The sequence below is a fragment of the Cynocephalus volans genome, chromosome 13, assembly GCF_027409185.1.
Source record: "Cynocephalus volans isolate mCynVol1 chromosome 13, mCynVol1.pri, whole genome shotgun sequence".
Taxonomy (NCBI): domain Eukaryota; kingdom Metazoa; phylum Chordata; class Mammalia; order Dermoptera; family Cynocephalidae; genus Cynocephalus; species Cynocephalus volans.
This window is the reverse complement of record NC_084472.1, coordinates 55754429-55780230: the sequence shown is the minus strand read 5'-3', so window position 1 is coordinate 55780230 and position 25802 is coordinate 55754429. Positions and strand designations below refer to the sequence as shown.

General features: G+C 36.0%; 1 pseudogene; it reads right to left on the bottom strand.

Annotated features, from left to right (window-relative positions):
- Positions 1-3032: 3032 nt before the first annotated feature.
- LOC134361683 (tigger transposable element-derived protein 1-like) overlaps positions 3033-25802 on the bottom strand; it is a 33124-nt pseudogene continuing 10354 nt past the window's right edge.

The window sequence follows — 25802 nt, the reverse complement described above, 5'->3', positions numbered from 1 at the left end:
GTTTATGAGATTTTTAGTTGCTTCACATTCTTTCTACTACTTAGTATTGTCAGTTTTTGTAAGTTGTCCATTCTAGCGATATACTGTTGAGGTTTTAATGTGCATTTCCCTAGTGACTACTGACGTTGGACATCTCTACCTGTGCTTATTTGTCATTTGTACATCTTCTTTGGTGAAGTGTTTATAAAACACTTTGGCCATGTTTAAAAGAGCTGTTTATTTTTTTATCAAATTGTGATAGTTATTGTAACATTTTGCATACAAGACTTTTCTTTTAATTGTACATGTTTACGGGATACAGTTTATTGTTTCAGTACATGCATGTATTGTGTAATATCCAGCCAGAATAGTTAGCATATCTATCATCTTAACATTTATCATTTCTTTGTCATTATAACATTCAAGATTCTCTTTTCTAGCTATCTTGAAATATACAATATTATTAGCTATTGTCACCCTATAGTATTAGAACTTATTCTTCCTATGTAACTGTAACTTTGCATAAAAGACTTTTATCATGTGTTTTTTGAAAATATTTTCTCCCATTCTGTAGCTTTACTTTTTATTTTTTAACATTGTCTTTGTAGAGAATAATTAAACAATTTTGCCTAGATCATGTTATATTGGTTATATAGTATTCCATTTTATAAATATGCCATAATGTATTATCAAACTCTTTTCCCACAACTTGACTGCTGTAAAAACACTGCTTTGTTCATTCTTGTATTTATATCTTGTATGAGTTAATTATGTCATCTTAGGAAAGTGCTGTCATGGTTTAGAATTGTCAGACTTTTATCTGATACAAAATTAAATATTTTTAACTTAGTGGGCTTTCTTTTTAAATTTTTCATTGGAATACATAAAAAACAGTCTCTAAGTCATCTTAGTTAAACTTCTTTTAAGGTAAAACACATTTTCTCTCTTTTTTACTCCTACCCTTTTTAACCTGAGATTTTGAGATTCCTGTTAAAATGTATGTTTTATACTGTGAATATCTTTTTTTAAAAAGCTTTGAGCATATTAAAATTATATAATTCTTCTGAATAATCATGGTCAATCAATCACACACATTAATTTAATTAAATAATATAGGGATAAAAAGCTACAAGTCCAACAGGACCGATAGAAGGAGAGTGGAAATAACAGCAAATAAGTGATCCAAGAGGTTTCTTCCTTTCTTTTTTAACATGGAAATCATATGGAGAAGTAGTAGCTAATTAGCAGAATGGAGGAAGCAACTTCATGGGTTTCAGAGGAAGATATTAATGAGAAACTAGTTGGTTTCCTTTGCAGAACCCTGGAACCTAAGAGTTAGCAGATGGTAGGGGCTGATGTATGGTTGATTGCAGGATATTTATAGCTAGCCATACATCCTCATCAGGCAGAAAAATGGAGATTTTATCCCCAGAGAACTAACAAATCCCCAGGAAAAGAATCCCAGATACTGTATTTTAGCTGCCTTCTAATGGAAAAAAAACCAGCTTTGCAATCACTACAGTGAAGTCCCTCTCCACACTCCATCAGTATCTGTTAACTTACTGCTCCAGTTAAGCATTAATGAATAACCAAAGATTACAAGATTTTTGAGGAAAGCCTCTATCCAAAAGAGAAAAAAACATGAATTTGTAAGAAATGAGACACTGCAGGTAATAATGAAAACATCTAAAAAGATGTTTAAGAAATTTTCTAAATTGAATAAATGAAAACTACTACTATCGGCAACAAAATGAAGACGGGATAAAATAGACACATTCAGATGACAAAAAAGGATCTCTTTGAAATAAAAAAAGAATAGCTAAATTAAAAAAATAATTAAAGAGTTGGATAATAAGGTCAAAGAAATAGTTCAAACAGTAATTCAAGAAAGCATAGGGGAGAATAAAACCAGAATAGAGAATTAGGAGTTTCGGAGTCTTAGAAAATGAATTATAGAAATAGAGAACAGTAAAAACACACAAAAAGAAATTATTATAGAAATAATACAAAAAGTTTTCTACAACTGAAGGACACAAGTCTCAAAAAACAAATCTGACACAATGAAAAAAAAAAAAAGCCAACATTAAACCACATTATCATAAAATTTAGTATCTTAGAGATTAAGAGAAGAACTTTAAGCTTCCAGAAAGGGGGGAATATAGTTCATATTAAAAGGATGTAAATGAAACAAGATCTATTACCACTAAAATTGAAAGGAAGATACAATGGGATAATAGTTACAATATTCATATTGAAAATACTTTAAATTAGGATAAGAATACAATAGGAATATTTTCAAGCATGAGAAACTTGAAACATGTAACTTTAATGCACAATTTCTTAAAAAATTACTGTAGGAACATATGGAATAAACTAAGAAAGTGAAAAACTTAGGATTAATGAAAAAGGGTGACCCAACACAGGAGAGCAATGAAGGGGTGTCTAAGGATGACAGTATAGGAGATTCCAGGTCTACTACAATGCAGCAGCGCCAAAAAGCAACCAGTCCACACTGAGTGTATACTCATATATATGCACACACACATATATGCACACATATGTGTCATTTAACTGTGCTTTGTATAAAACTTATCCACACATGATAAAATAAGCACTAGCTTTTATTTAATATATATTAACATTTATATGTCAATATATTATATATTGAATAATAAATTATATAAAATTTTATTTATTAACATATACATACATATTAATTGGGAGTATGGAGGTAAGTGGGTAGGTGGGATGTGGGATAATGGTGGAGAGATAAATCCTCATCTACTATAAAAGGAAGTTGACAGATAATGCCTAAAACTAACATGTTAAAAATAGCATTACAGGCATACTTTGGAGGTATTGCCAGTTCAGTTCCAGACCATCCCAGTAAAGTGATTATCATAATAAAGCGAGTCATATGAATTTTTAAATTTCCCAGTGCATATAAAAAAGTCATATTTACACTATACTATAGTCTATTAAATGTTCAATTGCATCATGTCTAAAAAAAATGTACATACCTTAATTTAAAAATGCTTTATTGCTAAAAAACACTAATGAACAGCTGAGCCTTCAGTGAATCATACTCTTTTTGCTGGTAAAGGGTCTTGTCTCGATGTTGATGGCTGATGACTGATCAGGATGGTTGTTGCTGAAGGATGGGGTGGCTGCAGCAATTTCTTAAGACAATAAAAGTTGGTTGCATTGACTGAGTCTTTCTTTCACAAAAGATTTCTCTGTAGCATGTGGTGTTGTTAGATAGCATTTTACTCACAGTAGAACTTCTTTCGAACCTGGAGTCAATCCTCTCGAATCCTGAAGATGCTTTATCAACTAAGTTTATGTAATACTCTAAATCCGTTGTTGTCATTTGAACAATGTTCATGCATCTTCACCAGGAGTAGATTCCATCTCAAGAAACCACTTTCTTTGCTCATCTGTAAGAATCAACTCCTCATCCATTGAAGTTTTATCAAGGGATTGCAACAATTCAATCACATCTTCAAGCTCCACTTGCAATTCTAGTTCTCTTGCTATTTCTTCTAAAAATGCACTTACTTTTCCACTTAAATCTAAAACTCTCAAAGTCATTCGTGAGAGTTCTTGAACCTGTCAAAGTCATTCTTGAGATTCTACTTCTTCCAAACTCCTGTTAATGTTGATATTTTGACCTTCTCCCATGAATCATGGGTGTTCTTGATTGCAGCAAGAATGGTGAATCTTATTCAGAAGATTTTCAATTATTTTTCAGAAATTCATCAGAGAAATCACTACCTATGGCAGCTATAGCCTTATGAAATGTATTTCTTAAATAATAAGACTTGAAAGTCAGAATTACTCTTTGATCCATGGGCTCCATAATGGATACTGTGTTATCAGGCATGAAAACAACATTAATCTTCCTGTCTATCTCTATCAGAGCTCTTGGGTGACTAGGTGTACTGTGAACAGTGGGCTTAAAATCTTCAGTAATTCATGCTATAAATAGATGTGTCATCATTCAGGTTTTGTTGTCCCACATAGAGAGCACAGGAAGAATAGATTTAGCCTAATTCTTAGGGGCCCCAGAATTTTTGGAATGGTAGATGAGCATTAGCTTCAACTTAAAGTCACTAGCTGCATTAGCCCCTAATAAGATACTCAGCCTGTCCTTTGAAGTTTTGAAGCCAGGCATTGACTCTCTCTAGCTAGCAAAGTCCTAGATGGTATCTTCTTCCAATAAAAGGCTGTTTCACCTGCACTGAAAATCTGTTGTTAAGTGTAGGCACCTTCATCAATGATCTTAGCTAGATCTTCAGGATTACTCGCTGCAGCTTCTATATCAGCACCTACTGCTTCACCTTGAGCTTTGATGTTATGGAGATGACCTCTTTCTATAAACCTCATGAACCAACCTCTGCTGGCTTCCAACTTTTCTTCTGAAGCTTCCTCACCTCTCTCAGCCTTCATAGAATTAAAGAGTTAGAATCTTGCTCTGGATTAGGCTTTGGTTTAAGGAAATGTTGTGGCTGATTTGATCTTCTGTCCAGACCATTAAAACTTTCTCCATATAAGCAATAAAGCCATTTTGTTTTCTTGTCATTCGTGTATTCACTGGAGTAGCACTTTTAGGTTTCTCCAAGAACTTTTCCCTTGCAATCACAGCCCGTCTAACTGTGTGGCTCAAGAGGCCTTGGTTTTGGCCTATCCTGGCTTTAGGCACACCTTCTTCACCAAGCTTAACCATTTCTAGTTTTCTGTTTAAAGTGAGAGACTGCAACTCTTTCTTTCACTTGAACGCTTAGAGACCACTGTAAAGTTATTAATTGGCCTAACTTCAATATTGCTGTGTCTTAGGGAATAGGATGCCTGAGGAGAGGGAGAGAGATGGGGGGATGGCTGGTTAGTGGAGCAGTCGGAACACACACTACATTTATTAAGTTAGATGTCTTATATGAGCATGGTTCGTGGTACCCCAAAAACAATTAATAGTGCATAGTTTGTGGTCTGTTTCTTATAACAGAATACCCAAACTCGTTAATTAATAAAGAAATGAAATTTAATTTTTACAGTTTCAGAGGCTGGGGAGTCCAAAGTCCAGGGAACACATCTGGTGAAGATTTTCTTCTGGGTGGTGATGTTACAGCAACTCAGGGTGTCACATGGTGAGAACAGCAAGAGCAAGAGAGAGCTAACCTCCTCACTTGCTCTTCTTTTAAAGCCATCGGAAACATGCTCATTACTCCATGAATGGTTCAATCCATTTAGGAGGGTACAGTTTTCACAATCTAATCATCTTTTGAAGGTCCCACCCTTCAAATACCATAATCAGATTTCCTACCCTCTTAGTACTATTAAAATGAGATCAAGCTTCAGATGAGTTTTGGAGGAACATTCAATCCACAGCAAATAGTAACATCAAAAATCAATGATCACAGATCATTATAACAGATAATAACAAAGTTCGAAATATTGCGAGAATTACCAAAATGTGTGACACGGAGACCAAAAGTGAACTCATGCTTTGAAAAAATGGCACGGATAGATTTACTTGACACAGGGTTGCCACAAACTTTCAATCTGTAAAAAAATGCAATATCTAGGAAGTATAATAAAATGAAGTGCAACAAAACAAGGTATGCTGTATCGCTACATTTAAGAAATATGAAGGTAAATACTGGAAGAAACAGCTAAAAAGTCAAAAGTAGTTGGCCCTTGGGAGTAGGAATTGGTAGTGGAGAGGAATGGAGCAGGATTTGCTGTTTTTCATTATGAACCATTTATTACTACATAACGTATGTACATGACTCACCTTAAAAAGTTTGCTTAAAAATTTTGGACCCAGGACTTATAATGTATATATTCTTTTCCAACCATTAATTTCTGGCTAACTTCCAAGAAGAATAAATGAAATAAAATGAAAAATTTTTGATACATCTTGAACATGTTTACCTAACATTGCTTATGCTGTAATCATAGAATTCTTTAATATATTTCAGATTTACCGTATTAATTTTATGATTTTCAGTAAATCACAAACCCTAAAATGGGATTTCTTCAAGACATTTGGTTTCAGATTCAATTTTTGTAACATTTCTCATGGTATAGACTTTTAGACCCTTACAGTCCATTGGCTGAGATATAAGTTAACACTCAGCTTCGTGTAGTATACATGACTAAATCTTAGCAGTCACCCAAATTGTCTCATGGTGGGAAGAAAGAGTAGCCTATATATTTGAAGTTATTGAACTACATAAATAAATAGTGTTATTTTTTCCTTAGATATGGAGTGAAACAGGTTCAGAAACCTCACGTTTTCATGATGACAAAGCAAGATATATTAACCTTTTCAATGAGACATTTGGGACAGGCAGTTAATCTATGAAGCCATCAACTGGAAAAAGACATCACAATCTTTACTGCTCTATTGAATAACTGTCTAAAATGATGTATATGTATATATATTTTGGTGTTAAGGAGGAGAAGACCCCTTTTGAAAATTAAAATGGTAGTGTCTTAACCTTATTTGTAAAAGATGGCCCTAACAGATTCTTCGTATTTGATGGGAGTGTTTTCTCTACTGTGTCTTTTGTGGCTGAATAAAATTTCAAAATTAGGTACTCAACCAGAAGAGAATGTAGTAACTCTGGGAATATGCAGAACTGGCTGCTTATGATATTGTTTATGAGAGTTCCTATTTGAAACCAATTATTGGAAACCTTAAATAGGCTGGGTTTTGCATTTGATCAGATGTAAGTCTTTATTTTTATGCTACCTATTGCTTATTTCAAGGCTTCTCTAAATCATATTGACCTGAAAGAAAGTTCCATATCAAAGGAGATGGGATATGTTCTGAACTTTTTTATTTCTTAAAGATTGGTGCAGTTATTGTATCATGCTACAAAAATGAAGAAATAAAATTAAAGTAAGCACTGGAAAAAGTGCTCTGATTGTGATTATGAAGAAAGTTTTCAATGGAGAAGGAAAAATTACTTTATTTCTTGAAAGGGGAAGAAAATATTTTGTTGGAGTCAAAAAGAAAAACAATAAAAGAAAGCAGCCATGAAAGATCTAGAAATAATCCAAAAGGAGGTCAAAATTGAAAATTCCAAAATAATATGGAGTGCTGTGCAATTCAATAGACTGAAGTAAAGTTGGTTAAAAAGTTTGGTTGACCTGTGGACTCTGTTCATTTCTCCATGTCCTCAAAACATATAGTATTGCATGCTCCTCTAACTTAATGGATGGTGGTACAAATCACAGTATTTCAGTAAGGGGATATATAGAGGATCCAGACTGTTCTAATTTGGAGATGTTCAAGTTGAATTAGAAAATGCTGTCTCTGGATTTTTCCCTTCATGTAAATTTTTTTCCAGGTAGAGGAAAGATTCAGGACTCTTTTCCAGTTTCTGAAACCTGAGTATGGTTTCTGCTAATGGAGAGTTACTGTCTGCTCATTTATTGAGCTTAGAAGTTGGCTTGCTTAAGCTTCAGGGCATATGGAGCCACCAAAATTCCCAGAAGAACTCTTACAGATTTGTAATGGCAAACCTCAAAGCAAATGTAGAATGTGGCCTTACTGTGAGTTAAGAAGTGAAGCATCTGGGCGGGTATAAATGAACAGTTGTTAATTGGCAAGCTCAATATTCAAATAAAATTATGATCCTATTTGCCAAATCTGGCTCAGAAATGAAGGTGGTTATATTCAAGTATTGGGACCTACATGATTTCATACAAAGACTGTTCTCTAAAATTTTCTATGATAATTTAACTACTTTGCAAAGACTGTGATTTCTCTGTTCTAAAACATTTGGCTGATATCTAGGACAGAGTCGTGTGATGCCAAATCTATGTTTTTTCCATTCTGGAAAATAAATAAGAAAGTCAAAACTGGAATGGATTGGGATCCATGCCAGGATTTTTACCATTCCTTGAAAGCCTATAGAAAATTTTTGGGTTTCAGTGGAACACCTGTGGAGGCTGATTGTGTCTTACAATCTCCTTTATTTAGTCAAGGTCTCCTGAAACAATTAATAACTTTTGGTACCATGGTACCTTTCATTTTCTTTCCTCTTCATTTCCTCCTTTACCTCCTTGCATGGTCTAGATTCACAGTGAATGCAAAAAAAGTTAGTAGAGTAGTATAGATCTAATAACACAAAGTCCAAAAAGAGATTTAACATTTAAAATGAATTGGCATGAACACAGAAAGGCAAAAACATGAATCCATAGCATCTGCACTTATTTTGCTAATCATGTGATATTTTCTACTTATGGTGAAATAGTCTAGAATGCCCATACAACTGCAAAATATTCTTCTAACTGGTTTTTAAATTTATTGCATCAACAATCTATTTTTAAAAAATAACTTCCATTTTTTATACATCCTTTCTATAAGAAGTTAACTTTGCTAATATACAAGTTTAGAAAAAAATGGGCTCTTAAAAGCATATTAGTATTTTGGTCATATTAGACCATGGAATATCAAAAGATACATTAACATGGTGACATGAGAAACTTCATTTCATGGTCTTATTTTCTGAGATCCTAGATCATAGAAGAAACCAATTGAAGGGAGAATTAAGAAGACAATGGAATGGGCTGACCCTGTGGCGCACTCGGGAGAGTGCAGCGCTGGGAGCACAGCGACGCATTTGCCGTGTGTTCGGATCCTATATAGGAATGGCCGGTGTGCTCACTGGCTGAGTACCGGTCACGAAAAAGACAAAAAAAAAAAAAAAAAAAAGAAGAAGACAATGGATTATTGCATCTCATAATTTTTAGTGAAGGACTAATTTTCTTGCTCCAGGTTGGATCCAGGTACCACTTCAGTGGTAGACTGGAGTTAAAGTGGACACAATGTTTTCTAAACTTCTGGCAGACAAAAGTTGTATTGTTTTATGTTATCTGGTTCTATAAAGGACCATGGCTATTGGGGATAATTGGATTTTAGTACACTAACACGTTCTGAGTAGAGAAGTGTTTTTTTACAGGGGTGGGTCTGTATTATTTTTAAAATATTCCTTTGGCCTCAGAATTCACATTGATAGGGAACAGATTTTCAGAGGGAGAAAATTTCTGAGGACTGATTTCATCTGAGATGGCTATTTGTTAATATTTATTCATGCTTTCAGTAGAATAAGAATCAAACTTAAGTTCCTATCCATTTTCAGAGTCATCACTAAATTGACAAAAATAGTTATTAGTGAATTTAGAACATCCCTCAATATAACCAAACAAACGCAAAACATGTTTTATTATTCAGTTTAGTAAAACATATTTCCTTCCACTTTTTTCACCTAACTTGCCCCTCCCATGAAATTTTACTATAGCTTTTATTTTTTTAAAAAGAAAAATCTCTCTGTGTATTTAAGCAGGCAATATCTGCTCAAAATTGGCTTTAATCTTCCTGAGAAAACAGGCTTTTGAAGCAGTGTGTGCTATAGCTTCATGTCAAAACACCAAATGAACCTTTTAATATTTGCTAATAACTGTCATTAAAAGAGAAACATATGACATTGCAGGTTGAGTGTCTCAGAATTATACAAAAACAAAGAAATAGCATAGTTATTAGTTATAACAATACTAACATTTATATTTTGATGTAATATATGATCAAAATATAATGTATCATGGCCTACTTTTTAATTTATTATAGGACCTTTTCTGTCTCAGCCTTCAACAGGCTGCACCTTTTTCATGTCTGAATCATGTAAGAAGAATGCCATTTTTTTCTTTAACAGACAGCGAAATGTCACTGGTAAATCATTACCCCCATCACCTCAAATAACTCAAAGCATTCCTGTCAAAATGCAGGAAAGAATTCACATGACTGCAAATAAGCTTATCATCACCCATCCAGGACATAGTGCGTAGTGCTGAGTAGACAAGCATACCAAACTAATTTCAAGCCAGGACAGGAGTCTACTTTGAGCAGCTCCCTTGAACACAATGATAGTCCTCCAAATTCTATATTGCACAGGTGATGACCTTTATTTTCTCATAGTGATTATAGAGATAAACTGAGTCATCCACAGTCTCCATTCTAGCCTCTTTTATGACCAACATGCATGTTCATTAGAAATCCTGGCAGAAATGAACAGAGTTTATTTCTATGTGTCCAGAAATGAACAGAGTTTTTGGATGTCTGGGTTTGTTTTCTAGCTAGCCAGCATCTCAGCCAGTCAGTCACTGTCTTCATTCCTAAGCCATGTGACAAAAGCAGACGGGAAGGGTGCTGTATCTAGTTCCTTGTCCTGTATGCTAATTCTCTTACAGCCAGAATGCTGCTAATTGTGCCAAGCACATATCTCTTGTTTGTTTTTTCCTTTGCATAATTTCTTCAGGTAAGGATTCAAGTGCATCTCAGAGTGTGTTTATATACCTGTTTGGAATAGTCACTGACTTTTCTTTTGGTAAATTTGCCCTTTCATTTGTATGAGAAGCCAAAAACAATTAGTATTCTAGTCGAGTTCAGATTATAGCAAACGATATTAGCATATGGCCAAAAATTCCTCTTATGCCATATTCTACTTACTAGTTTTCACTTCTAGAGTCAATAAAGAAATCAATTCCATTGAAAAGGAAAATTCAGTAAGAAAATTCTTTACTATATAACTGTAATTATAGATGAGCAATTTCTTTTGTAAGAGGAAAAAAGAGCAGAAATATAAATAGTAACTCTCTTATAGATCATTCAACAGAACGTGAAATAGCTTTGCAAATGAAAATGACTATATTTTCATTATTCCTTACATAGAAATTCACAAGAGAGGGATTTGAATATTCTTTTTTCCTGACTAAATCATTGTAATATGTCATAATGGTAGTACATATACAGGAAAGGAAAAGCATTGTAAATATGTTAGATAAAGCAATAATTTATAAACTGGATGCTCTTCCTCCAACACATTGATTCAATCATCAAAGTTCCCATCTGTGAGCTGGTTTAGAAAATACTGAACTGAGCTGCCCCCGATGTCTTTGACACCATAGAAACTACATGCTCGCTGTCCAGGTTACCTGTTTAATGACCTCATTATCAATACGTGCTTCATGTAAATTCTGCTTGAATATACCCAGCTATTGTTTACTTTGTATAAAAACCAGAGAATTGTTTGCTGGAAAGTGAGCATATTTCATTAATTTTTATCATTCTTCCAAGGCTGTTTTTGCCCTCGATGTACAGTTTAAAATTATTATAATTCTGTGCCTTGGTTGGAATCCAAATCATGAATGTGAAAAGCAACTGTTTCATTTATACAATGATTAATTGAGAGGATTTAATATGTTAAATAATGTGCTGAATCTTTGTCGAGTTGAATTCTGGTGACTTTAACCTTAGCATTCCTATTCAAGTTAAGAAAATTAATTAGCTTGTTTGCCAGCACCTTCTTTACTGCTGTGTAACCCTTCAATCCCTTCAATTCATGGTCATTCTACAAACTTCCAAAAACACTTTCTTCAGGAGGACGGAAGCCTGGGGCTGATTAAATATAACAGAATTGGATACTCACTTCCACAGATGCATGTGGGCAAATCTTATTAAAAAAAACCGTGAGTCAAAAATCTCGTTATAAATAAGCTATTTACAAATGAAGCAAATTAAAAATAATTTAGCATAGGATAGGATCTTTGTAGTGTTTTAAAAACTACTATTACATGATGAAACTACTAGGCTAAATGGGTTAAATCACTCACACTTTTGGTGTTTATTTTTGTAAGCACCATGCTTCATTCACATTTGTTCTCTTTTTGGAAGGAGATCCAGCTTGAATTAATGTCAATGCATCTAATTACTTGAACAGGGAATCTTACTAGAATCCATTGGCTTGGGGTCCAGCGGGCTGGTGAACTGATTAAATTGTTTGATTCATATTTTTTTCTGGTGACAACATCCACAGTTTTCTTCAAGTTCCCCAAAGAGCTCATACCCCAAAGGATTTAGAACCTCTTTTCATCACCAGTAGAGGACTGGGGTGATGACAGTGATAAGCCACATTATTTCCAGGTCCAAAAGTTCATTAGCCCATATTCGATGTCCAAATCTAAAAGTAACCCTTTCTTAAGGAGTTTGTTATGTGATCTCTCAAGTTACACCTCTTTTTTCTTCCCTAAGAAAAGGGCCTAACTGATCCCAGTGTCTTGAATAAGAAACCTGGAAGTCATCTTTGCCTTTTCTTGCTCCATCACTCCCAACCTCCAATCAATCAACTACCAACCATGCTGTGTGGATTCAGCATTGTACATAGCTCTCAAATTTTGCAACTTCTTTCTGTTTTCTAATAACCCCATCATTTCTCAATGAGATTATAGGATTTCCTTCCAAATGGATCTCTGCCTACAATCTAGGACAAGTCATTTTTCTAATGTACAAATTTGATTAAATCACCCCTCCTGGTGTTTAAAACCTCTATGCCTTCCATCTGTTCTCTAACAGAGATATTACCAAGTGGCACAAATGCAAAATTCCCATGATGTAATGTGTGACACAAAGGATGAAGAACATTTTATGCTTTCATTCTCTTTCTGTTATCACTTTAGTTGATTATTTTCTGGTAATAGAATGGCCTATGTTTCAATGTTCCATAACTTCTAAGTGACAATGCAGTATGGATACAGATAAATCAAGTTTTTCATATGGCCAAAAAGCCAACTTGATCTGCTGGGACAAGATTGTTGCCTGTCGTGGCTTTTCAAAGGAGTAAGGTTTATTTGAGGTCTTAAGGAGGTACCATATAGGCAGGAGAAATAATGTTCCAAGTAGAGGAAACAGCATATAACACTTATTACACTCTATTGCCTGGCAAACATCTATGTCTTACACTAAACTAAATGTCTGTATATATATATATACACATACATAAGATACCAAAATACATATATATATATGTATGTATTTTGAGGTTAGGAACAATCTAATATTAAATGTTCAATATATACTCATGGGGTTTTGATTATTTGTGGTGGATTAAATAAAAATGACCGCAAAGCTTTATTCCTCCCTATATTCATACCCTTTGCAATGTGACTTTGCAATATCTCCCATTAGAAGTGGCGGCTTCTACCTCTCATTTAAACAGTGGGCTGCTTTTGTGACTTTCTTTGACCAACAGAATGTAGCAGAAGTGATGTGTCAGTTCTGCACTTAAGGCTCAGGAGACTTTACAAACTTCTCTCTCTTGAAACCCTACCCAGTTGCCCTGCTTATTTGCTAGTTTTCTAGGGGTGGGTGATGACATGAGATCAGAAATTAATTTTCCCAGCTGAGACCATCTTAGATCAATTAGACTTCAGTTGACCTGTTGGTTGATTGTAAGCACATGAATAAGACCAGCCTAAACCAGAAGAACCACCTATCTGAGCCCAGCTCAAATTGTCAGTCCATAGAATCATGAGTTAAATAAGCTTTGGGATGGTTTGTTATGAATTAAAAGCTAACTCACACACCATGTAAGGCTTGTAAAGCAAAATCAATCTGAAGAAATAAATATCATATTTAAATCTACCAGATTAGATTATGTTGACTGAACTAATTATTACGTGAGTGCCTTGCTGCTTGAAACGAATTTAAACTACAAACTTAAAACTTGGCAATGGGAAATTAGTTGGTTATTTGGAAGTCTGTCTTTCTCTCTCCTTTCTCCTATGGAAGAACATTTTATACCCAGCTTCTCTTTTTTTGCTTATTATTAGTAGATTGTACCCTGGATAAAAAGGGCTTAATGAATATTTATCTGGTTTTTGACAGAGTTAAATATTCAGGATCATTTCAAAGAATAAAGTTTTAATATAAAAAATCTAATATTATAAAATCCAAAGTTCTGAGCATAAACAATTTTATTTAGTAATTTATGTATCTTAATCCTTCAATTGGCCAGTCCTTAATTAATGAACCAACTATTTAAGTAAATAAGCATTTATTATAAGCTGGTGTAGTGCTAGATTCTACTATGGGAGAGACAGATAAGACAAAGGCCATCCTTTTACAAAGCTCATAATTTATTTTGGGTGTCAGACATATGACCCTGAATTATAAATTATAAATGATGAACTTGAGCTTTGAATTGTAAACTATAATTCCAGGCAGAATAGACAAGGACATACTAATACAGATACAAGTAAGGAGTGAAGAGGAAAATTATTAATCTGACTGAAGATACCAAGAGAAACTTTAAGGAATTGGAGACTGTAGAGTATATGACGTGCTTAAACAATTGGAAAGAGTGAGACCCAAGAGGTTGAGGGACTGAATGATGATAAAAGATCAGTTCCTATGTATTGACTTATTTCATAATTTTATGAAGCAAATGTGACATAAATTAGGGAAAACAGTGTGACTACCTTTCTGAAGACTTTGGGGGAAGAAAAGTAGAACATTGACATACTTGGAGGGGGATCTAGAGTACAAATTTTTTTTTTTTAAAAAGATATTATAGCATGTTTATAGGCTAAAAAGAATGGTCTGGTAGATAGGAAAAGACTGAGGATGCACTTGTGAAAGATATCCCTGTAGAAGAGAAGTTCATGACTTGGTAAGAGAGGCTGGGATCTAGAGCACGAGTTCAGGGATTTGCACTTGCAAGAAGCTGGGGCAGTTCCAGCATCAATATTGGCAGGAAGTCAGAGTTGAAGTCTACAAAGTAAGGAAGGTTTGTAGATTTGGTGGTGGGAAGATACAGAAATTCTGTGATAAAATTTTAGAGTGATATGGGTCATCAGATCAATTTATACTCCTAAGTCTTTGCTGATGGTGACTGTTGCCTCCTGTAGCACTCAGTGGTGAAGTGTTCTAGGGAGAGAGTTGGTTGCGCCAGTCACATACGAATTATGACAAGCCTCCTAATGACTGCCCAACCTGAAATTTGAAATGGCTTTCCATTGTCCCTGCCTTCATTCAGGCCCTCGTTATTTCTCTCCTGAATTACTTCAGTAACCCCCTAATTGTTCTCCCTACTGCTAAAAAACTCATTAAAAACTCTTTAATCCTTGTAAGACCAAATTTAAATTTCCTACCATGGGATTCAAGGCCTTCGCTGCCTGGATTTTCTTCCCCAACTACCACCGCTTCACTGCTGTGACTTGTGTGAAAATCGGGCTGATGTACTTGCAGTTCCCCCAATGTCTTACACTGTTTTTTGATTGTATGCACTTGCCACATGCTTCCCTCTGTCAGTAATGGCAGGTATCCTATTGCCTGTAGGGTGAACTCCTTCTTCTAGAATCAACTCAACTGTTGTCTCTTCTGGGAGGCTTTCCTTGCTCTTCCTGGCAGAGGTAATGAATTTTCCCTTTGTGCTCACATAGTACTTTGTCTCAGTTGTGTTGTAATAATTCATTATGAAGCTCTGGAAGTCAGAGACTAGATTCTCTTTCATCTTTGTGTCTCCATATCTCACATATGTGCTCAGGAAATAACTTTGAGCAATGCATAAATCATCAAATGAGAGAAATTGAGATTTTGATGTTTCTGGTGTGGGCACAGGTATGCCACTGAACATAATAAACACATAAGGAAATTCAAGTTTGGGTTATGGGGAGATGAGTAATAAAGATAAGCAAGTGAACAAGTTAAGGGCTTGGGTGGTCAAGACCCTTGAAAAGAATGGGAAGAAATGTGGAAGAGCTGGCTGGGTTAGTAGCCATAGGATACATTGGAATGATGCTTGAGGAAGTCACAACCATTCTATTTCTTTTTTTCTTCCCACTGGTCTTGAGCTTGTAAGTTTTCACCATACATCGGGCAAATTTTCAACTATATAGCTAACAATATTACCTTAGCTCTGTCCATTCAGAAACGGATTTTTATTTCACTTCAGAAATGTATAAGATTTAAATTTTTTCCCTGAATTAAGACATACAATGTATTTTTGAGTGTGTCTGAAAAAGCAAATTATTTACTGAAAAATCCTAAATTAATGCAACAAGTACTCTTAACCCATTTATTCATAAGATGTTTTGTATTTTCATTTTGTAGGACTTTCAAAATGTGCCATTGTGATTCTAGATTTAATTGAATCTAATTCATTTTAGGAGGAAATATACAATGGTTGAGGTATTTTGTATTATTGGTTTTCAAAATTATTATTATTGTTATTTGCTGACAGTAAAACCATCTTTTCAGACAAAATCTTATGAAGAATATCAATAGATAAGAAAGATGAAAGTGGAACTGATCTGGTTGAAGGTGGAGGTATGGAGGGGCCGAATCCTCTGTTAAACATTAACTCCACTCACTCTCCTTGGCATAGAAGTCTTTGAGGAGCCTCAAGGGACCTATAAAACACTGCAGAACAATTTTGATTGGGCACTGAACTACAGCAGCACTAAGTTTAATCATATTATATCTATTTCCAGATCGCTTTTGTTGACCAACACCACATGGGCTGTGGGTAGGCCACCTACTCTACTCCACTCTTAAGACCGAGAGCCAAAGATGGATCAAGAAGGGTAAAACTGGGGGTGAAGCTTTCAGGGCTAGAGCCACAAGCCTAAAAATCTTTATGACATGTAGCACCTTAAAGAAATCATTTTTCTTTCTTGGAACTCTAGTCTGGTAAAGCAGTTCACAGTGAAGATGAAACCTCTGACCTTCAAAAGACTAGTGGGCAGCATTTTGGTGCCTATGAGAAAGAAGGCAGAATGTAGAAGAGCAATTTAAGGCAATTAGATTCTGAGAAAGACATTTACACATTTTTTCAGTTCTGTGAGAAATAGGAAAAATAAGCACAACACAGTGTCGGTGAAAATGGCCTTTCCTTTATGAAATTGTGGTGACAGTAGATAGTACGTCCTATCTTGGTGAAATCAACAGGTGATTTCTACCCTATAGTGGTTTGCAAGTTTACTTTTGGAAAATTATTAGAACCAATGAACCGCAAAGCTGGGAAGTCTCTTTTCTATACCTCAGGGGTCAGCAGAGACATGAGACCTAGTCAGCCACTGAAGCAAGGAATGCGACTGTGTTCTTTCTGTGCAAGATAATTGGAGTTTTCTGCCTCTGTCCTGTTTTTTCTTTTTAATAGGCACACTATCTTTATTATTTATAAGCCAATGGTAATTCACTTTTTATACTCTACTAGAAAATCTTGATCACTGAATAATAAAAAAGCTGTGTGACTGTGTGTGTAAGAGAGAGAGAGAATCATGTGCTTGGTAAGTGAATTATTGAGCTCTAAGTGGTTGATTGGAGTTTGCAGTTAGGCTAAAGCTGTTCATAAACCCTTTACCTCATGCCATCCTCTAGTAATGACAAGAAGGCTAAATACACTTAAATTCTTAAATTCTCTTACAGCCATGAGCAGCCAGTTGACCCAGTTCTGACCAGTGAGATGTAAGCAGAGGCTGCTGCGTGGTGCTTAGGGTAAATCTTTTAAATGGGACAGACCCTATTGGCCTGCCCCTCTATCCACACACTTTTTACTCATTTCCCTCCTTCTCATAGACCACAGATACCATGCCAACAATACACTGGCCCTCTGTCATTATGGGGAGGAAAGCCAGACACTGATGTTTGCTAAGCAAAGAGAGGAATGAGCACGTGATGATGGAACATCCTAGAAGAGATGCACAAGCTTAGGCCTCCTGTTCTTGCACTTTTTGTCATGTGAGACCAGCAAGACCACCTCCGTGTAAACAACTGTTAGCTGGGTTTTCTGTTATTTGAAGCAGGTACAATTCCAAACCCAAACAGGGTCTAGCTGGGTTGAATAGTAGTCAGAGATCAACTTTCACAAGAGTACAGGTTTTAACTGCTTTTCCCCATATTAATGCACATATTTTTTATTTTGCATAGTGCATAGAATGTTTTTATCTGACCTATGTGGTATTTGGTAAGGTTGCAAACACATTTTACCTCAATTGGCAGGAAGACAAGTCTGCATACTTATTGTATAATTAACATAAACTTTACTTCAGGAGTGGGGTGAAAACATTTTCATGAACAACAATCTACATTCTTGGGGATGTTTGTGGTTACCTTACTCTAGGTCTGAGATTTAGCTTTACCCTTATTTGGTGAGGCTCCACATAGCTTCTTGATTTGATTCATCTATGATGAACTTAATTCTGTTTGCAGTAGTGTATCCACTATCTCATTGTCATTCACTAGTGTATCTCTCTCTCATTGTCAAAATAGTGGGATTCAGAAGGCTAAGTACACCAAGGAGATCTAGGAGGAGAAAACTGAAGTGGCTACTTGATCTATTTTTCATCTAGCCTTTAACCTTCATGGGTCAAGACATTCTTGTGGTGCACTTACAGTCTACTTCAGCTTGCTAAGCACATTGGCATTAGGGATCAAAGGCATGAGTGGCAATAAATGGGCTCAGTATGCCTGTTTTCCTTGTGCCTAGCCCCCCACAGGAATTTGCATCAAGATTAGTCTGTAGAAGACTCAGAGACTCTAAGTTCTCCCCGATTTGCCAAGTAAGGTGAAGACATGCCCAGAGAACTGGAATTTGGGAAGCAGACTCTCTTGGGAACCTTAAACTGCAAGAACAGCTGTAAATTTATAGATAATGTTCCACATGGAGGAAACATGGCTCTTGTGCTGGAAAAGGGATAGGTAGAAACTTAGGTTGACAGGGATGGGAATTCATTTACTGTGCCAGAACAGACTCTGCAAGAGCAGCTGTGTGTCTGCTGGGTAACACCTCACATGGAGCAAAGAAGAATCTTATCTTGGGAGGGATGAAAATTTGTTTTAAAGGCCAGAAAGGGCTCACACAAAAACCAGTAAACTTGCATTGTGCATATATTTGGACTTGCTGACTGGCATAATCTTCACTACTCTAGATTATCTTTTCTGTTTTCCTGAATCTTAGCCAAGGATGAGAAGCAGGCATGTTTTTCAGCATTTATTATGGGAATCCAAGTTCGGAAACCCAGAATGCCAACCACAGGGGGCTCTTGTTATAAAAGGGATTTTCTTGACTTATTTATTGCCAGTTTATTTATTACAACTCACAGTCCAAAGAGGACTTTAAGAGAACCAATGTTTGGAATCCCTCGCTGTGAGGAAAACCAGTTCCTAGGGCCAGAGGGAACTCTGTAGGTTTTTGTAGCTACTGATTGTTGTTATTTCCATGTGAACAGAAAGTTGTTGTTTGGATCTTGAAAGGAGATCCTTGGGAATTTAGGAAGAAATATGATCAATGAAAAAACGATTATTGAAGTTAATGCAGAAACTGTGGGAAAATGAAAGCAGAAAAGCAGGGCTCTTCCCTACTCTAAAGAAAAAGAAAATGGGGCTCTTCCTACTCTAATTGGGGTGGTTGAAGTTGACCAGGTAAAGAAGTAAGGAAATGCTTGAGAGAACTAGGACCTCAGAGAGTCAGGGTGAGATCCTGATGTAACTAGAAAAGAGGTTAAAATAGGAATGTTTATACTACTAATGAAATGTGAAAAGTTGCTCAAGTCCCAGGAAATTTCAAAGTTGAGGAACAGAGTTTATGTGAGCAATTTGGGCATCACAGTTTTCTCATGGCCACTTAAGGGGATGGGCTTAGATAGAAGCAAGAGTGGAAGTTTGGGGAAGGATTTCTCCCAAATACGGAAACACAGATGAGACTCTTTTTTGGTAATTGGAAATTATAAGCTGAAAATATTTCTGAGCAAGGATTATAGTTATGGGAACGGCCGAACCAGTTTGACTTGGTTTACTGATGAAGAAATACTGAAAGAGCCAAGGATTGGGATCATAGAGAATACAAGTATAATGACCTGGAATTTAGAGGATCACATGTTATAAATGTGGATTACCTTGCTCACAGGAGAGAGGAGAGTTCAGAACACAAACCTCTCAGTTCCACCCTGGATTCCAGAACCAAGGGGGAAAGCCTTACTGGAGTAGGAGGCGAGGAATTGTAAGTAATCCTATGCACATGAATGGAAACATTCTGCATATGTGACCATCATCCCTCATGGGCATTGACAGCAAACAAATCTGAGGCATCTTGGTCTAGGCTTTAAGATAATAGAACTGTTCTCAAATTGCAGGCTGCTAAACTAATCATGTTTAGTGCTGAAATTTGGTTGTGTTTCCACATCTTATGGGCATTATGTATTTTGAGAGCTCCCAGGTACTCTGAACAGATTGTGCCCAATTTGGAGGAATCCATCATAACTTCAAATAGAAGTGTTCGAGGCTGCAGTCACCCCAGGCTGCAGGTGCTCATGAAGAGACCCAGACTTCATCCAGTAACTGGCATGAGACTCCTTAAACTGAGACTGAGCCACATGCTGGGAAACTTTATTTCACGGATATTTGGAGGGTGGTTGCTTTGTATCAGGCACTGTTCTGTGTGTTAACAGTGAATATCCTGGTACCCTAGGGCTTATGTTCCAGTGTGATGTGACAAACGACATGCAATAAATATAGTAATAGGACATATGTGCTGTAGGAAAAAAGAAAGAGTAGGGTCAGGAGGATTAGGATGCCAAGGTGAAGGTCTGCAGGCAGTTTTCAGTGCTGAACAGGGGGTTATGGGCAGGCTTCAATTAGAAAGTGATGTTCAAACAATGACTTGAAGGAGTGAGGGCGTTAGCCTTCTGGGGAAGGTCTTGTGCAGGGTCAGCCTTCCAGATAGAGATATGTAGAGTGTTAGAGGAACATGAGAGGCCATTGTGTCAGGAGGGAGAGAAAGGAGAGAGAGTAAAAGGAAAGAGATCAGAAAGGTGGTAAGGGACATCATAGGCGACTATACGAATTTTTTAATTACAACAATGAAATAGCAGATACATGAAGGATCTGAGTGAAGAGATGAGATGATCTGACATATTTTGAAAGGATCATTCTTAAGTTCATGTGTAGAGTAGACAATAGAGGAGCAAGGGGGGAAGGATCTACCCAGTGTGTAGCAATGGGGGTGGTAAGAAGAGTCTAGATTTTGGGTACAGGTCGAAGGCAGAGAAATAGGGATGGATTGACTCTCAGTATGAGAGAAAGACTGGAATGAAGCTTTTTGGCATGAGCAACTGGAGGAAGGAATGACCGTCTACCTAGGTGGGGAAGGATGTGGGTGCAGTGGGTTTGGAGTGGAAGGAAGATTAAGAATTCAGTTATGAAACTGTTATGGAGATGCTTTTGCCCGTTTCTGACACTTGTATTTGTGGGTAATTGTATTTGTGGTAAAAAAGATTTATTTTGTTTAACTTTAATATGGCAACAAGCAAGGGACTAGAAAAAGGGGGAGGATTTGAGGTATCCTAGGATGGGGTATATTTTGTATATCTTATAGAGATGATGTTGTATCTTTCAGATTATGGCATTACTTTTCAGCCACACTATACTCTTGCTTAATAACCTTGATTTGATTAAACACTAAGATAGAAATAAACAAGGAAATTTGGTTGGGAGATATGGAAGGGTAAAGAGAGACTGAGAATCAGATTAAAAATTTTCTTGCAAGAAAATCCGTGGGACTGAACTGTCCATCTTGTTGATCCCAGGAATGGTGGGGATATTTAGAATAGCAACCTTGCACAACGCTGAAAAGGCTTTTATGATACGGCACCCATTTTGCCCCATAAGGAGAACAGGTGGATCTCTTGCTTATCTTTTAAGCCCATTCAGCTGAATAAAAAGTACCAAATATGGAGGAGTGTCATTGGCACAGTCCAAACTGTAAGAGGAGAGCCCAAGATTCCTTCTCTTTCCTCATACTTCATGAATAATAACATTGAAATATCAAATCTGGCCTATAACAAAAATGAGTAGAGCCTTGTATGAGATCAGCAAAAATGACACAATCCCTGGCATCCATGTGAAATGTTTTTGTGGTGATTGATGTACTCTCTTGAAATCCCATGCAGTTTATATGGCAAAATGTTCTGGGTTTCCTCCTACTGGGAGAAATTGTCCTCCACTTTGGGAGGCTCAGAAGGCAACAAAAGTAATACACCAACAAAAGGAGGCTTTGGCCAGCTGTGGTTTAGGGGGATTTATCTCCATGACTTCTCTCAATGACAGAAACCAGTGTGAGGAATCAGACTTACCTACAATCCTGCCTTAATCACTACCTGGTATTATCAGGTCTCTAACATAAATCTCTTCCATAGACACCCTAAATGAACAATTGCTGTATCTTTAATACTAGTCAGAAGTTCTGGTAATATAATGAATAAAGGATTAAAATTCTATATGTATTAAAATATTCTGTCTAAGAAAATTTCATTTTAATTGCAGATTGCAGAATGTACGATTATGTTAATCTATCTTGTTTTTAAGATAATGAACACACCCTTGGACTAGAAAAACACAAGGTCCCAAATTAGCTATTTTAGAACAAAAACACCTTCAATTTTAAAGCAGATGTAATCTCTTATTAAGCTTATATTGGAAAGTATGTTTCTCCTTAAACCTTATTATCTGATTTTTTTTTCTCTCATCAGCATTTTCGAGGCAATAATACACATAACTCTAACCATGGGACTCTTGCTATCAAGATTTAAAGTGGTGTTGTTAAAAGACCTCCCACATAGCTTTGAAGCCTTAATATTAAATATGTTTGAGGGCTACACGACTAATTAGCCATAGGTAATTAAATATGGTTCACTTGGTGACTATAGCCACATTCTAAACTATTTGGAAGACTCAAAGCTCCCTGTAAATAAAAGTAGGATTATTTTCATTTCAAAGACCAAGGCTGAAAGAAGGACCCCATAGGTAGTCTGTCACCTACTAGTCCGCACATGTGACTGTGTAAAAATAACTTTCTGAGAGTAAAGATCAACGGCTCTCCTTAAAAGAACAGAGGGACTCAATAACTAATTAGCTTATGTCTCTCTGTTCCTGTAATTACAAACCATGCTGGAATCAACTTTCTGAAAGTGTGAAATAGCTATTACTGTACACGGCTTGCTTCTACCACCACACTCTATTTTTACACGTGGGATATTTCTTTTCTATAGACCTAGTTCAGCTAAAAATTTATATAAGAATTCTCTGTCATGTCTAAAATATAAATATAACATCCTTTTCTAGGGTGAAACTAACACTTTTAAGAGGAATACAAGGAAAAGGTTTAGATTAATGAGCTGAATGTTAGAAGTCAAGAGCTATAGACTCTTCTTTTTATTTTCAAAACAAACCTGTGCCAATTTTCATTTTGGAATAGTTTTCTCATAATTTACTTCTTTTTTTTTGACCTTAAAAATGGTATAATCCAATAGACATCCATATTTATTATCAATTCAAACTTATTGGAAGGATTCACGCAAGTGAATTGTTTTAAGGATTGAATTTGGTTTTTTTAAATCATAAGTCGCATTTAAAAATAGACAACTGAGTAAAAGTAACATAGTGACATAAAGATAGACATGTATTTTCACAAAAATTTATTACAACTAGTTGAAAAATGGGAAAAAAACCCCAACAAACCACCAACTAGTTAATTTGATCTACTCAATACCAAATATTCTTCAATACATTGCCCTGTTGTATTTATCATAGCAATCAGGCATTGTCTTCTTCCCCTGCCATGTTCACTGTTGGCTGACAGTGTATAAAGATGAGCCCAAATTTGATATATGACCATTATCTCAGAACCTTTTAGACCTACAGTGATCTGTGATAGCTACACCTGGATGACTCCTTCTCATTTTTCAGCTCTCAATGTCCTGTCCTCAGAGAGGTCTTTGTTAATACGCTGCTATCTAAAGAAGTGCTCTCTCTGTCTAAGCACTTTCTCTTTTACACATCACTTTGTTTCATCCCTTCAGAACACATTATATATAAATAAATTAAATTAAATTAAATTACTTTGTTTTTAAATTTTCTTTTGGGTTATTACCTAATTTTCTACTCTAGAATGAAAGTTTCATGAAGACAGGAACCTTGCTTCTCTGATCTATCAATACCTAGCTCAATGCTAAGATGCTCAGGAAATAATTACTAAATGTATGAATTAATGAAGGTGGAAAATGGATCACTCTCAAGATCACTCAATACTGTTAATAATTGATCAACTATATGCTGGAGTTATAGGAAAATACAAAGAATTATATGTCATTCAGTAAGTGGTTTTGTAGTTCTAGAAATCAGACATTTACAAGCATGCTTAGTTGTAGAAATATTTTTCTACAAACTAGGGATGCAAGAAAAATAACTGTCATTCCAAGACTAATTTCTATATTGAGCACTGGTTGAGCTGGTGGAAACTTAATTAAAGCAATTTGATGTCCCTCCCACCCTCCACTGAGTTATATTTAATTTCAGGTGGCTGAAATACTGACAAAGTATTCAGTGGTTATTTTAGTATAATGGTAATCATTTAGCCACAAAGGCCCCAAGTGAGATGCCCATCACCAACTATTTGACCTATCCTGTCCAGATAAGACACCCCTTGTTTCTGTCCTGAAAATTTTCTTCAATGTTGTCTTCTTCCACGGAATTGAACCTTGCTCATCAGTACCATACCCTTATTCTGACTCCTAGGACTAGAGAAAGACAGAGTGGAAGCCAAGCGATTTTTAATACCTTAAAACAACCATCACTTATTTGCTCTCAATTCTGCAGGTCAGCAGTTTGGGCAAGGATTAGCTGGGATGGCTCGTCTCTGCTCAAGGTGGTGTTGGTTGGATTCATTTATGCATTTCTGGACATTTGGCAGGCAGGTTGGGGGCTGACTTGTTCTGAACAGGCTCACTAACATAACTGATAGGTACTTGAGGCTATCAGCCGGGGTGCCTCAGGTCTCCTTCATGTGCTCTGTTCACATGGCAGCTGGGTTCTAAGGCAAGTCCTAATGTATAACTACTCATCCTGCTTCTGTTTGTACTGTATTTGGCCAAAGAAAGTCACATAGCCAATCCCAGAATCACTCAGGTAGAGAATTACACAGGGTATGGACAGTGGGAGAAGTGAGTCATTGAGGGAACAAGCTAGATGATGTTTTGCAGGCAACAATAGACTAAGAGCTATATCTTCTACAAGCCATTGTTATGTCCTCAAATATGATTAAAACAAACCAGCCCAGAGATCACATAATTAGAATTGAGAAGCACAGGGTTTATATCAATGCTTTCATGTCTGAGGCAGTGTTTCCTGGTAACTCATTGTTAGAAGCATCAGTATGAAATCCAAGGCAGAGTTAAAAAGCTTGTTAAGTAAATCCTTACTGTAAAAAAGTGAAGCCACCAAATATTGGAAACAACAACTCATTCATTTTGAGAAACAAAGAACACACCAGGAATTAAAGAAGCATTTCTGGCTACTTAGAAAATCATTAGCTTAGCAAATCTTTCTTATGTAATTGGTATTTGAGGCAGCTTAGTGGAAAAGGATGTTATTTTGTTTTTATTAAGCATCAAATATTTAATGCATTCATATAACACATTTTAAGAAAAATCACCCTTATCTGAGGCAATCTTGACTGTGCCATGCTATCAAACTTTATTGCTCATTTTGTAGTCATGAGGAACAGTTCATAGTTCTAATGAAACAGGACATATTTTGATTAGCATAGCAATTTTTAGTGAAACATTTATAGTATCCTAAAATGATTAAGTAATAGTAATTAATGCCATATTCATTTCTTATTGTAAAATAAAGATGGTTAATATCATCATGCAGTGTAAGATAAAATGGATTGCTTTACTGAGAATCAAGTCACAAAGTAGAACGTCCAGATTACACACAGCCACTTCCGTCATCTGTTCCCTGCTTTTAGTCTGTGTTCCAGTGTTCTTTAGTAATGCAAACACCACACAGGTATTTCCTATATGTTACTGGAAGGCTATGGATCAGACAAAGTTGTGAAATAATGAAAAGAAACAAAATGCCCAGAGACAGAAAGCACAAACAGCTTGCTGAGTGCATCTTTCAGTGACTCTGCTGAAACTGG